The sequence below is a fragment of the Dipodomys spectabilis genome, unplaced genomic scaffold (genome assembly GCF_019054845.1).
Source record: "Dipodomys spectabilis isolate Male_0828 unplaced genomic scaffold, ASM1905484v1 ptg000416l, whole genome shotgun sequence".
NCBI lineage: Eukaryota > Metazoa > Chordata > Mammalia > Rodentia > Heteromyidae > Dipodomys > Dipodomys spectabilis.
Window position 1 is genome coordinate 2,092,093 of NW_024871093.1, and position 13,630 is coordinate 2,105,722.

Below are 13,630 nucleotides of genomic sequence, written 5' to 3' on the forward strand. Positions count from 1 at the left end.
CTTTTATTCAGAACCTTGAAATCATTCTCCTTATTTAGGCAGGTATCAGCATTCCCCAAGCCTTCCCTTTCTAGTATGCCCTTTCTGCCAGCACCTGGCCTGCCAGTCCAGGCCTCCATCCTTTCCCATTTGAATCCCTGCCATTGCCTCCAGGCTCTCCCACAGCCTCCTCTACCTGCATACCGCTGCCATGCAATCTGCTTTAAATATAACTTTCATCATATCACTTCCCTAATCAGAAATGCCTTCTGACTCCTATTTCCTACTAAGTCAAGTCTGAACACTTCTACCTGGCTTTCAGGCTGCTCATGATCTGGCCACCTTAGCTGTCTCGTGTCTCGCGGTTACCCAACACGTTCCCCTTGCTTGAATTTACTTGCTTTTCTCACTGCCATGAGAGCAAGTCAAGTTCATTGCTGCCCTGTACCTTAACAAATAAACACTCTTGTTTCAAATGCCTTTCTTTGCAGTGATCCAAATCCTAACCCTTTTGCAAGAGAACTCTCTAGGTCTCTTCTTTTTCTTTTTGGCCAGTTCTGGGGTTTGAACCTGCCACGTGAGCCATGTTCCAGTGTTCGCCTGTGTGCCTGTGTCCATCTCCTTGCTTTCCATTCCCCACAGTGCACTTGAATCCCCCTCCCACTCCACTAGCCAGTAAATGATGCCATCGTGTGTCCAGTTATTCCACCTAAACCCTAGCAGCCAGCCTCGCTGCTTCTCGCTCTGCACTCCTCACATCCCACCCACAAGGGGCGCGAGCTTCATTTACGGAGGGGAGGCTGAGGCAGGAGGGTTGTGAGTCTGAGAGACCATGTCTCCAAAACCAATGTGTATTTTTGAATACATACACTCTGAGTTCTTGAGCTCCCAGCTACCACGTTAGCCCAAGCACACAGCACTCTGCACTAGTCTTCCTCTTCCTCTCCACACCTGCCACCTGCTGCAAAGAATGCAGTCATCTACCACTGGAGCCATGCCTCCAGTCCTGCTTTTTGCTGATTGTTTTAGAGATGGAATCTCATGGCTTCAGCTGGGTGCCTCCAACACCTCCTATGTAGATATGACTGTAGATGTGAGTTCTTGGCACCCAGCTCAGAGGCCTCTTTTAAAGAAGTGACTGCATCATCTCACTGTCCATGTTTTTTAAGGCTGTTCCTGATCTGCTCCAGCCCCAGGCTCTGACCTTACATCCTTCCACATCCTTTCCATTTTCTCACCTCCAGCTTCTCTGGCCTGCTTTCTGTTTCAAGAACAACCTAAGCCTACTGATGCCTCATTACACATGGACACATCTCAGGAGGGTCAGGCAAACAGGTTAGAGAGTGTCACCCTTTTTCCCACAATATTCATCAATAAAATAGAAATAATACTAACAGGAAAGAAAAGTCTTTTTTTTCCTAAAATCAATCTTTTCATATACATTTACTTTTATTGAGAGAAGTGTACAGAGAAGTCTCAAGTTCAGCATAAATGATGTCTTTTCTAAAGCATTTGCTTTATCACCTCTAAGTAAGATAATCTACAGTTCCCAGGAACAGAGTCACATAACTATCATCAAACTGGAAATCAACTTGAATAAATTAGTACATTTAACTTTGAGGTTCCTCTCAGATGCGTTCATTTATCCTAACAAAGTCCTCTATGGCCAAAGGATCCAGGCCCGAACTGGTCAATTCCTTGAGTCTCTTTGGGCTTGTGACCCCATCCTCAGTCTTCCCTTGACCTTCATGACCTTGACATGTCTGCCGGCAATGAGCTTGTTGCATGGAAGCATGCCCATCTGAATTCAGCTGCTTTCCTGCTTAGACTCAGGGTAGATGTCTTCAAATCCCTCACAAGTGGCTCTGGGTCCCCCTTCCTCTCTTCCGTGGCATGTGGTGCTCATTTGCTCCTCTACTGGTGATATTTCCTCCGTCATCGATTAAGGTGTATCTGCCAGACTTTTCTACTGTGACACTTCTCTTTTTCTTTTTGTCACTAATAAGTTGTCTATGGGGAAATACTTTGGAGCTGTAAATTACCCTGATTCTTCTCAATTTTCCATTTATTCATCTATATCAGTATGAGTTGATGAGTGCCTACTTTATCTACTACTAGCAATATTTTGTTTTTCACATCCCCTAACATGTTGCTGATGGGAATTCCATCAGAAGACTCCTGCATCTTTTCCTATATCCCCCAATTCTCTGAGCACTTCTTTACTTTCTGGCAGTAAAGTCTTGCTACATAGGGCAGGTGGGCCTCAAACACCTCACCCTAAGTGCTGGGATAACAGGACTGGGCTTCCTTTGGTAGCCAAGGTACATATTCTAGCCAGGTATGAATAGCTTATGCCCATAAATCTAGCAAGAATGTTTATAAGACTCAGATCTCCAAGAAATCACCATAAAGTTGGAAGTAGAGCTGTAGTTCAAGTGGCGCAACCTTGAGTGGAAAAGCTAAGGGGCAATGCGCATTTCCCAAGTTCAAGCCCCAGAACTGGCATAAGAAAAAAGAGAATATAAGTATTTACACACACACACACACACACACACACACACACACACACACACACTTCTACTAGATTCATGTCTATAGGGACGTCTGTGAGTTTACACCTACACTGCCATTTCTAGCTTAATACTACAAAGATCATTTGGGTTTTCTCTCATTCCATATTTGTAATTTCTCCATCAATGAGAAAGCTGGCTCCTGTTATCCTTAACATACTCCCTTATCTGACCTACTCCCTAGAATGTAGCCAACTTCCTTCTTCAAACACCTCCAGAACGAATTCTGTACCTACATTGCCTCCTCAGCCTGCTGGGCCCCAGGCCCTGCCCCAGGGCCTCTTCTGCAGCAATGGGTCCTCTACCTGCAGTGCCCCCGCCAGTGAGCCTTCCACACAGACGCCCTTCCCCATGCAGGCTCACTACCCCCAAGTACACAGCTGCCTTGCTGTGGCACGCCTAATGCTGGCTTTGGGGCCAAGTCATTCCCCAGGCCTGGGAGAGCTGAAGAAGAGCTAAGGTCAGCATTTCAGTTAGAAAGTGCTTTTGGAATTGAGAGTGGGTGTGACCACGTGATCAGTAGATAATGACCTAAAGAAAAACAACAACAACAAACCAGCCAGCCTGAATAAATATAGAAACTACCAAGCAAAAAAGGAAGATTCCTTCATACTTCTCACCTCCGGTTCTAGTGCTTTTGGTATGACAGCCAGAGTTTCAGAATCTTATCGAAAGCTTGCAATTAATGATATGTTTATGAACCTTACCCTTAGCAGAGGGCTCTTTCTCGTGCCTGAGGTCTTTGGGTCAAGATGCATCTTATCTTTTTAGACTGAGAATGGCAAATATTTCGTCATAATAACATTACTTGTCATTCAGTTATACCGCAAGATTTTGCAAGGCGCTACCTATGTTCAGTTAAGTGTCCCTTGACACTTTAGAACTGAAGTCTCTGTGTGATGGCCTGATAACCTTTTCAGAGTGCAGCAGTGAGGAGGGCTCAGAGCATTGCCACAGACGAGAGAAAACTGCCAGACCCTGCAACATGGCTGGGTCAAAATAAGATCCCCAGGTTTGCCTCCACATCCCTTCCACCTAGAAACCAACCCCTCTGAGAAGTAGCTTTCTCATTCCTTTACTTACTCCGAATTTTCCTTGTCTGAATCACAAATTTAACCTTTCTTTTAAACCAAGGTAGGATAATGATTTTATTTCTAAGTGAAAACCTACTCACACTCTACTGCCTTAAAAGAAGCCCTACATGCCGTGGCAGTGCAATGCTGGCTCCTCGGGCGCATCCCGGCTCTGCAGCTGCATGAGCGCATCCCGGCTCTGCAGCTGCATGGTCTCGTGGAAGGAAATCAGTATGTGTGAGTTCTCTAACCCGGTGGTCAGATTCCTTGTGCCATCCGCTCCGAAGAGACTCACAAGGCTCCTCTGTGGGCATCTGAGCAGCATTCTACCCAACTGCCAAAGAAACCAGGTCTCACCTTGTGGACTAAGCCTAAATATTATAAATTTATATTTATGTGGTGTCTTTTTGCCAAGGAGTTCCAGCCTCCTTACAGACATTATGTCATGAATCGTCAAAGCATTCCTGTTTGCTGCATGGTGAACATGATCCGCCCCCCCCTTCCCTTTTTTTTCTTAACTGTGATGGAAACTTGCAAGTCAGTGATGGAAGCAGGCCCCTGCTTCTTTGTCTAGGCACTCTACCACGAGGAATGCCAGACCAGGGCTTCTTTAAAGCTTAGTCCTTGCTTTGTGGGTGGGATTGGAGAGGTTAAGGCATCTCAGCCTTCAGTGTCTCTTAGCTTCTGTTCACTCTACAGTTTTCAGTGCATGGGCAAGGGTTTTAGCTGGAGGATTGCATTTATGGGAAAACTAGAAGTTTGTAGCTGAAATTTGAAGTGAAAGCCTTGGTGACTGGATATGTAATTTCACTTATAACCCCAAGAGCCTTTACATTTCTCCTATCCCAAATAACTTTGATTTTGGAAAAATGACTATGGCAGCTCAGGACATGCTTCATTTTGTCACAAAGTCGTGGTATGTACCATTTACATCAAAGGATTAACAGATTCTAAACTGTGTGTCAGATCCTTGCCAACATATGAACACTCCATGTAAACCTGTTACTTTTAAGTCCTGGCTGGTTGGTGGGGGGGAAGGGGCAGGGAGGGGGTTCTCTTGGGGTAGGGCAAGAAACAAAGAATCACTCACAGAAATATGGCCTGAGCTGCAATATCCAACAAAAAAGAACTCTCTTGATTAGGTTTTATTCCTTTAGGGGAAATCCCCAGGGTAAATATTTCCACAAAAGGGGAAAATATGAGTAAATTATAAAAAGCACCAGGAATTAGCTCAATACCCAGAAAGGGGGAAAAAAGCCTCTGAAGTTTGGTTTTCATGTAATTAATACAAAGCATGGGGAAGGGAACGAACCACAGTCATATCTAAGGATGACAAATGTTTCTTGATTTCACTTGGTGAGGCACTTCCTCTTAGGATTATTAGAACCAGGAATTGTGAACTGTAGTGACATGATTTTAAACACTCACAAAAATCAGTTTCTCACTTCATTTTTCCATGGTGTTTTCTCACTTGGCAGTAGATGCCTCCACTTTGAATTAGATCATGGCAAGTGAAATGAGAGGTACTGGGGGGAAATCAGAAAGGCTCTTCTAAAGTCAGGCAGAAACTTTCAGTTTTTAATCATCCAATTCTATGATACTGTTCCACTGTGCTCTCAGGCTCAGCTAGATTTGAAATGGCTCTGTGTGTCTAAATAAATAGTGTTTACTTTGAAACTCAGCAGCCCTCCGTCTCACGGAAAATCTTTATTGGTTGGAAAATATGTATAGTATGTCATACTTTAGGTCTATAGTCTAGCTGTATTCTGTAGTGTAGCTGTGCTGTGGTATAAACCCAATCACCTTAGGTTTTAAAATATATATATATATTTGTAACACTCCACACATTTGGTTTTCCTTACATTAGAAATAAGAGTCAAATGGAATGCTTTGTATTTCAAGTAAAAACTGAGCAGTGGGAGAATTTAGTTAGCCAAAAATCTGATATATGTAGGCCATTGGTGGTGCACACCTGTAATCATAGCTTACTTAAAAAAATCGGAGATCTGAGGATCAAAGTTCAAAGCTGGCCCAGGCAGGAAAGAAAGTCTGGGAGATTGTTATCTCCAATTGACTACCAGAGTGGCACTGTGACTTAAAGTGGTACAGCGCTAACCTTGAGCAAAAAAGCTCAGGGACAGAGCCCAGGCCCTGAGTTCAAGTCCCAGTAGGAGTGCATGCGCACACACACACACACACACAATCTGATGTTTGAGGCTGAAGATATTAATTCAGTAGTAGAGTACTTGCCTTCTATTTGTAGGATCCGGGGTTTGACTTCCAGACGTGCAGACAGCAGCAGTCAATCCTGGTGCTTGTCCTGGCAGGGTTGCCGCGCACCGCTGTGGTGACTGTGCACTGCACAAAGCCAGGGATTCCTAAAGCACAGATGGAATGGACCGGGTCTCTCCTGCACTTCAACAATGTCTAGTCACTAATTTAAATCAGTACAGCTTTTGAAAATGCTCATTCTCTCTCTCTCTCTCTCTCTCTCTCTCTCTCTCTCTCTCTCTCTCTCTCTCTGACTTGTAGCAGCAGTCAGGCTTTTATTATTATTCCAACTTTTAGTGTGTGTACAAGGTTCTTAGGTTTCTTTTCCTTCCGTGTTGGTTTCCAAGGACCTCCTTTTGGCCTGAACTTCGGCGCACTGCCCCGTGTTGTCCTGAGCTACAAGTGGCCCGTGGAGGGGCTCATCAGATAGGCTCAGCCAGCCCTGGATCAGGACGTTTCTCAGTCCACTCCCCCCTTCATTGCCCTAGCCATTGCCCTTCCTGTCCCTCAGCGCGAGTGTTGGTTGGCGTCTGGGCCTGCAGTGTGCTTCCCCTCAGCCCCTCAGCACGTGGCCTGGGAGCTTGGCTCTTCTGCTTTCCTAGCCTCCCTCCTTTACCCTTCTACTCGTGTTTTCCTTCCTCCCCTCTCGTCAGCGGGAAGCATGGGTCTCTGATGAAGGAACCTGAGGCAATACAGTTATCTACAGCCAAGGCCAAGAGTGTCCCTGCAGACCCCGCCCCCTCTTCCTCGCTATTCTTACTGAGGTCGGGACTGTTCCCGCTTAATAAAACAACCTGAAGAGAGTGAGAGCATGAATTTTGCCGGGTAACTTTTGGTGGTGCAGTTGATTTCAAGTTGAAGTCAGAATAGATGGCTTTTTGCAAGGAGGTACAAGTCACAGTGGTGAACTCCTCAGGGGAGTTGGGGAACTCTGACGAGACAGTCTCGCTATCTATCTTTACATTACTATGTGAGTGTATTAGCTATTGAAATAGATCAGGAAAACAAAAGCCAGAAGGGAGATTCCAATTAAGTGGATAACAGAAAACTCTGTTAATTATAGGAAAGGATTTGAATGTAAAAAACAAAACAAAAATGTTGATCTGGTGGCTCACACCTGTAATCCTAGCTACTCAGGAAGCTGAGATCTGAGGATTGCAGTTCAAACCCAGCCTAGGCAGGAAAGGCTGTGAGACTCCTATCTCCAGTAACAACCGGAAAACTGGAAGTGGTGCTGTGGCTCAAGTGGTAGAGTGCTAGCCTTGAGCTGAAGAGCTCAGGGACAGTGCCTAGGCCCAGAGTTCAAGACCCACAACTGACAAAAAACCAAAAACTTTGAAAATTCATTATTTTCCTGTTTATTAGAAAAATCACATGAAAGTTTCCATTAGGGCTCTACCCCTCTTTAAAATTGAACCTTGCTCTAACATCCAGTGACTTGTATATGAAGGCTTTTGGTTTTCCTTTTCTCTGTAGAGCTACATAAAGTGACAGTAGGATTCCTCGGTCAGCTTGTCTCACAACTCTGTCTCCACTGCCAGTGGAGGCACCTTGAATCCCAGGAGGGGCATGCGGGGTTCTCAGTTGATGGCTTCTCTCCCGCTTCCTGCCAGCCAGAGGCAGCAGTGATAAGCAGAGGTTTGACGTTCATCAGTAGACATCTCTCCCAGGCCAACGTCTTTGGTACCCAGGAGTGATTTCTGTACTTGCGGTTACAAGTCGCTTCCTTCAGCACCTGCTAGAGCTCTCTGGAGAGACTTACATACAAGCCAGTAGCCTACATAGCAAGGCCGGCATGCACAGTACAGCATTTACAGTTCTATTATCGAGTCATCTCTGTTTTGAAGAATCAGCAGACTTGCACCAAGCTCAGTACGTCTAATAACACTGTCATGTCATTGCCTGTAGATGACTGCCATTCATGCCCAGCCAACCAAGAAACGAATCTTCATTTTATAACTCCTTAAGTGTGTTGCTTGAGTGGGCTTATGAGCTTTATGTGTCCATTTAGCGACCACAAAATTCAAATTTAATTACTCAGCCCCTTGAAACAAGGGAAGTAAATATAACTCACTTTTTTTTAGAGAGCAATTTTTTGAGATCCTGGGATGTTAATAACTTATCACTTTACAAAGTAACTCAACTAGACTTTAAGGTTTTAATAAAAATGTTCTTGTGGGTTTCTTTTGGTGGTATCAGGAGCTGAGCTCAAGGCCTCGTGCTTACGCTAGACAGGTGCTTTATCCTCTGAGTCAAACCTTCCAGCCTCTTTTTGCCTTGTTTATTTGCATTGTAGGGTCTCACCTTCTGCCCAGGCCACCCTGGTCCCTGCTCCTGCTCTCCTGCCTCATAAGCAATGACAGGCGCTTTCTACCACACCTAGCCACTGGTTGAGATGGAGTCTCTTGAACTTTTACTCCTGGGCTGGTCTTGATCCACGATTTCCCAATCTCTGCTTTTCCCAATCATCTCTGTGTGGATTATAGGTATGAGCCACTGTGTCCAGATAAAATTAGCTCTTTTAAGCTTGCAAATATAAAGTTTCATAATAATTGAAATACAGGAAAACGAAGATTTGAAAGTAATATATGTGTTGGTCACAAACATATGAAGCAATAAAAGCATTTAGTATGGAATGGCATCTTTCATTTCATTTTGTTGTTGGAGATTGAACTCAAGACACACTGAGCTAGGCTCACAGACACTGCAATGTTGTATGTAAAATTTAACTTTAATAATACAAGCTACACGTGAAGACATCTATCTTCATAGATAATTTTTAAAATACCAATGAGATCCAGGTGCCTATGGCTCATGCCTGTAATCCTAGCTACTCAGGAGGCTGAGATCTGAGAATTGTGGTTCAAAGCCAGCCCAGCCAGGAAAGTCTGTGAGACTCTTATCTCCAATTACCAGCAAAAGAAAAATAAAAGCTAGAAGTGGAGCTGGAGCTGTGGCTCAAGTTATAGAGCTGCTAACCTAGCACAAAAGCTCAGAGACAAGTTCCCAGGCCCTGAGTTCAAGCCCCAGGAGTGGTACACACACACACACACACACACACACACACTCGTGTGCATACACGCAATGTACCAGGCAATAGGGCAGCCACTAGCCACATATGCCCACTGAGCATGTAAAATGTACTTGGTTTTAAATGGATGTCCTATAATTATGAAGGTACACTGGATGGTGAAAGTCTTAATAAAAACATGTAAACTTCCTGAATAATTTCTATTTTGCCAATCCAGTTTGAACTCAGGGTTTTACAGAGTTAAAATTAAAAATGAATCTATTTCTTTTAAAAAAAATTTTATTGTAAAGATACCGCACAGAGGAGTTACAGTTACACGAATAAGGTAATGAGTACATTTCCTATTGAGCATTGTTAGCCCCTCCTTTGTTTTTCCTACCATCCCTTCCCTCCCCCAACTCCTCCCTCCCCCTCACCCCCGAAGTTGTAAAGTTCATTTTCTTCCTAGTGTCTTGTACATCTCATTGTCACAATGGGTCAACCTGGATACTTGTTTCCACATTTTGTTGTTTTCCTTCCCCTCCCCAAATTAGAAAAATGTATATAAAAATACGGAATGCTTCACAAACTTGTATGTCACCCTTGCACAGGGCCAGGCTAACTTCTCTGTATCATTCCAATGTTAGTATATGTGCTGCCGAAGAGAGCTTGATTTGTTTCTTTTTACTTAAAAAATATGGCTGAAATCTAAAATTATGTATGTCTTGCATCTCAGTTCTGTTGAATGAATTAGCAATCATGCATATAAACACACATATTTGACTTGTGATAGCTTAAAAGCCTAAGTGAGATAATACTACCTTTTTCTGCAACTTTCTCTTTTCACTTAGCATATGTCTTGGATATTTTTCCTTATAATATATTTAGATAAAGCTCATTTTTTTTTAAACCCAGCCTGGTATTCCTTCAAGCTAAAGTGCCCTGGTTTGTTTCTGATTTCTGCTATGGATAGTTCATATGAATTGTTTTCGCTCTTCCAGAGGAACCTTGCTTTGGGGAATGTCCTTGAACATGACACCACACACGGGAGGACTTTTCTAGAATATATACCTTGTTATAAGATAACAAGCACAAGAAATAAGCTTTCCTGTTTTGTTGTTGGTTGTGGATCTTGAACTCAGGGTCTGAGCTGTCTCTGAGCTTTTTTTTTTTTTTCTTTTTGCTTATGTGGTGCTGAGGAATCGAACCCAGGGCTTCATGCATGCAAGACAAGTGTTCTACCACTGAGCCACCTTCCCAGCCCTCTCTGAGCTTTTTTGCTCAAGGCTAATGCTCTACTGCTTTGAGCCACAAATCTACTTCCAGCTATCTAGTAGTTAAATGGAGACAAGAGTCTCATGGACTTTTCTACCCAGGTTGGCTTCGAACCACGATCCTCAGATCTCAGCCTCCTGAGTGGTTAGGATTACAGATGTGAGCCACCAGCACCTGGCTACTTAACTTTTTTTTTTTTGGTGCCACTCCTGGGGCTTGAGCTCAGGGTCTGGGCACTGTCCCTGAGCTTCTTTTACTCACAGATACCACTACTGCTTGAGCCACAGCACTACTTCTGGCTTTTTCTGTTTATGTGGTACTGAAGAATCGAACCCAGGGCTTCATGCATGCTAGGCAAGCACTCTATCAATGAGCCATATACCCTACTTTCCTTTTATAATGCTAGTACTGTTACGGTTTTCCTTTATGATCTCATTATTTTTTAAGTGATGGACTACTTTTAGCTTTAAATGTTTATTTATTTATTTATAGACAGGAACTTACCCTCTAGGCCAGGCTGGTCACAAATCTTGCCTCAAATTCACAGTCCTTCAGCCTCAGCTTCCCAAATGCTGAAACTTCAGTCTAATCATAGTACCATGCCTTTCTTTTTTTAGGTTTGAGATCAGGATTTGAACTCAATACTTGATGCTTTTGCTCATTGACTGATGCTCTACCAACTGAGCCATGCCTCCAACCCCTACAAAATATAACAATTTAGCTTTATTTTGGCCAGGTTGGCCTCAAACTCATGTTCTTCCTGCCTTAAGCCTCTATAGTGCTTTAATTTTTCCCCCAAATGCTAGAGTTGGAACTTACTGTTTTATACTTGTTAAGCTTGTGGCCCACGACTTGAGCCACATCTCCAGCCCTGCTTTTTTTTTTTTTTTTTTTAATTTAAAGTAGGTTGCTCTATTTTGCACTTTTTGCATTTTTCTGCTTTCCCTCTGTTGATCATCAAAGCTTTATGGTAAGACAATAAAAGTTTTGTCACATTTGTTAGGCATAACTCAAAAACAATGGACAATCTACAGACAAGAACATTTTGTAAAATACACTATCTAGAACACATCAGCATTCATCTATTCTAAAATTAGACTTTATAAGGCATTTAAAATGCAAAAAACAAACAAGTTGATTTAACACTGGCAAGCCTTGCCACCAATGGCAAGCTACAAGCAGCTTTAAATCCAGCCCTGTTTTTTTGCTAATTATTTTGGGGATAGAATCTAGTAACCTTTTCTGCTTAGGCTGGCTTCAAACTGTGATCCTCTAGAGCTCAGCATCTTGAGCAGCTGGGGTTACACATTTACACATGTGAGTCACTGGTACCCGGCTCTTTTTAACCTTTTTTTTTTTCTTCTCCAATCCTGAGCTTGAACTCCGGGCCTGAGTGCTGTCCCTGAGCGCTCTGCTACTTGAGCCACAGCACCACTTCTGGCTTTTTCTGAGTAGTTTATTGGAGATAAGAGTGTCACAGACTTTCTTGCCCAGGCTGGCTTCAGATCACAATCATTAGATCTCACCTTCTTGAGTAACTAGGATTTCAAGAGTGAGCCACTAGCACCTGGCTTTTTTTAAACCATTTTTTAAGTCTATGATTCAGTGGCATAAAGCACCTTCACATTCCCGTTGTTCCATATCAGTTCCAATATTTGTTCTTTTTCTTTGTTCTTAAAAAAAAAAAATAGTGGCCTTATAGCAGGTGCTGGTGGCTCACGCCTATAATCCTAGCTACTCAGGAGGCTGAGATCTGAGGATCGCAGTTCAAAGCCAGCCGCGGCAGGAAAGTCTGTGAGACTCTTATCTCCATTTAATCACTAGAAAGCCAGAAGTGTATTGTAGCTCAAGTATAGCGTGCTAGCCTTGAGCAAAAGAGCTCAGAGACAGTGCCCAGGCTTCTAGCCCCATGACCACCACCACCAACAACAAAAATGGCCTTGTGATGATTAATGGTATAGAGTATGTTTTTACATTTATTGGCTATTTGTATATCTCTGGAGAAATGTCTTTTCAAGTCTTTAGCCATTTTGAATTGGATTTTTTTTTGTTTTTTTGGGGGGGTCCGGTTGTGGGGCCTGAACTCTGGGCCTGGGCGCTGTCCCTCAGCTCTTCAGCTCAAGGCTAGCACTCTACCACTTGAGCTATAGCGCCACTTCTGGCTTTTTTTCTTTTTGCTTACTTGGTGTTGGGGAATCGAACCCAGGGCCTCATACATGCAAGGCAAGCGCTCTACCACTGAGCCACCTTCCCAACCCCTGAATTGGATTGTTCTGTTGTTGAGTTGTACGCGTTCTCTATATATCCTGGCTGTTAGTCATTTGATACATGATTTGCAAGTATTTTCTTTCATCCGGGCTATCTTTTCATAGCGTCCTTTGAGGCACAAGAGTTGTTCATTTTCATCAAGTCCAGTGTACCTGGGTTGATTTTTTTGTTTTGTTTTGTTTTGTTTTGAGCTATATCTAAGAAATCCTCGCCAATTGTAGGTTAAATTTTTTTCTGCATTTTAATTTAAGAACTTTAGAGTTGGGGCTTTGAAGTTTAGTCTTTGACCTGGTTTTGAATTAATCTTTTTAATATATAATTTGAATAAAGGTCTAACTTCATTCTTTTGCACGCATATGATACCTGGTTTCTCAACACCATTTGTTTCCTCATTGTTGAAAATCATTTAACCAGAATGTAAGGGTTTAATTCTAGACTCTCTATTCTTTCTATTATTCTATTCTATTCTTTCTATTCAATGCATCTACTCCCATGCTGTTGTTGTAATGTACCTGACTCTATGGGATGTTCTGATATCCAGACAAACAACCATTTCCTTGTTACTCTTCTTTCTTCAGTATTTTTCCACCAGACTATTAGAATCAGCTTAAGTTTTAACAGGGATATTGTTAGAATTTTGATTAGGATTACATTACTTTTATAAATTAATATTGGGATTAATATTTATTTTTACAACAATAGATCTTTGTGTCTTGAAGAAACATTACATGCAGAATCTATATTCTTGTTACTATCCTGGTCCCTAGAAAAAAATTCTGTACTTGACCCAAACTGCCTCTTTCAAGCAGCTCTGTCCAACACAACGTATTGGATAATGAAAATGTTCTATATCCATAATGTCTTCTAGATAACTACTCACCACATGAGGCTGGTGAATACCCAGAGTATGGCTAATACAGCTGAGAACTTGGCCTCTTTGAGCTTTTAGTAGCTGCTAGCATTCCTTGGCTTGTGGCCTTATCACTCTAGCCTCTGTCTCTATGCTTACTTTGTCTTCTCTTCTGTGTTCAAATGTTGTCATGCTTCCTTCTGTTAAGGATATACATGATTCCATTTAGGGATTACCTGGGTAATTCAAAAACTCTTTATTGGAAAATCCATCATCTCATCCACAAATCCTTTCTCACTCCTTTTTTTTCCCCCCTGTATCAGGCAACATTCTC

At 42.7% G+C, this 13,630-nt stretch overlaps 1 non-coding gene across 1 annotated transcript; it reads right to left on the reverse strand.

Annotated features, from left to right (window-relative positions):
• Positions 1-9,469: 9,469 nt before the first annotated feature.
• On the reverse strand, positions 9,470-9,572 carry LOC122097205. Its single transcript, XR_006145489.1, has one exon. It is a non-coding gene; the product is annotated as a U6 spliceosomal RNA (small nuclear RNA).
• Between the last annotated feature and the right edge of the window lie 4,058 nt (positions 9,573-13,630).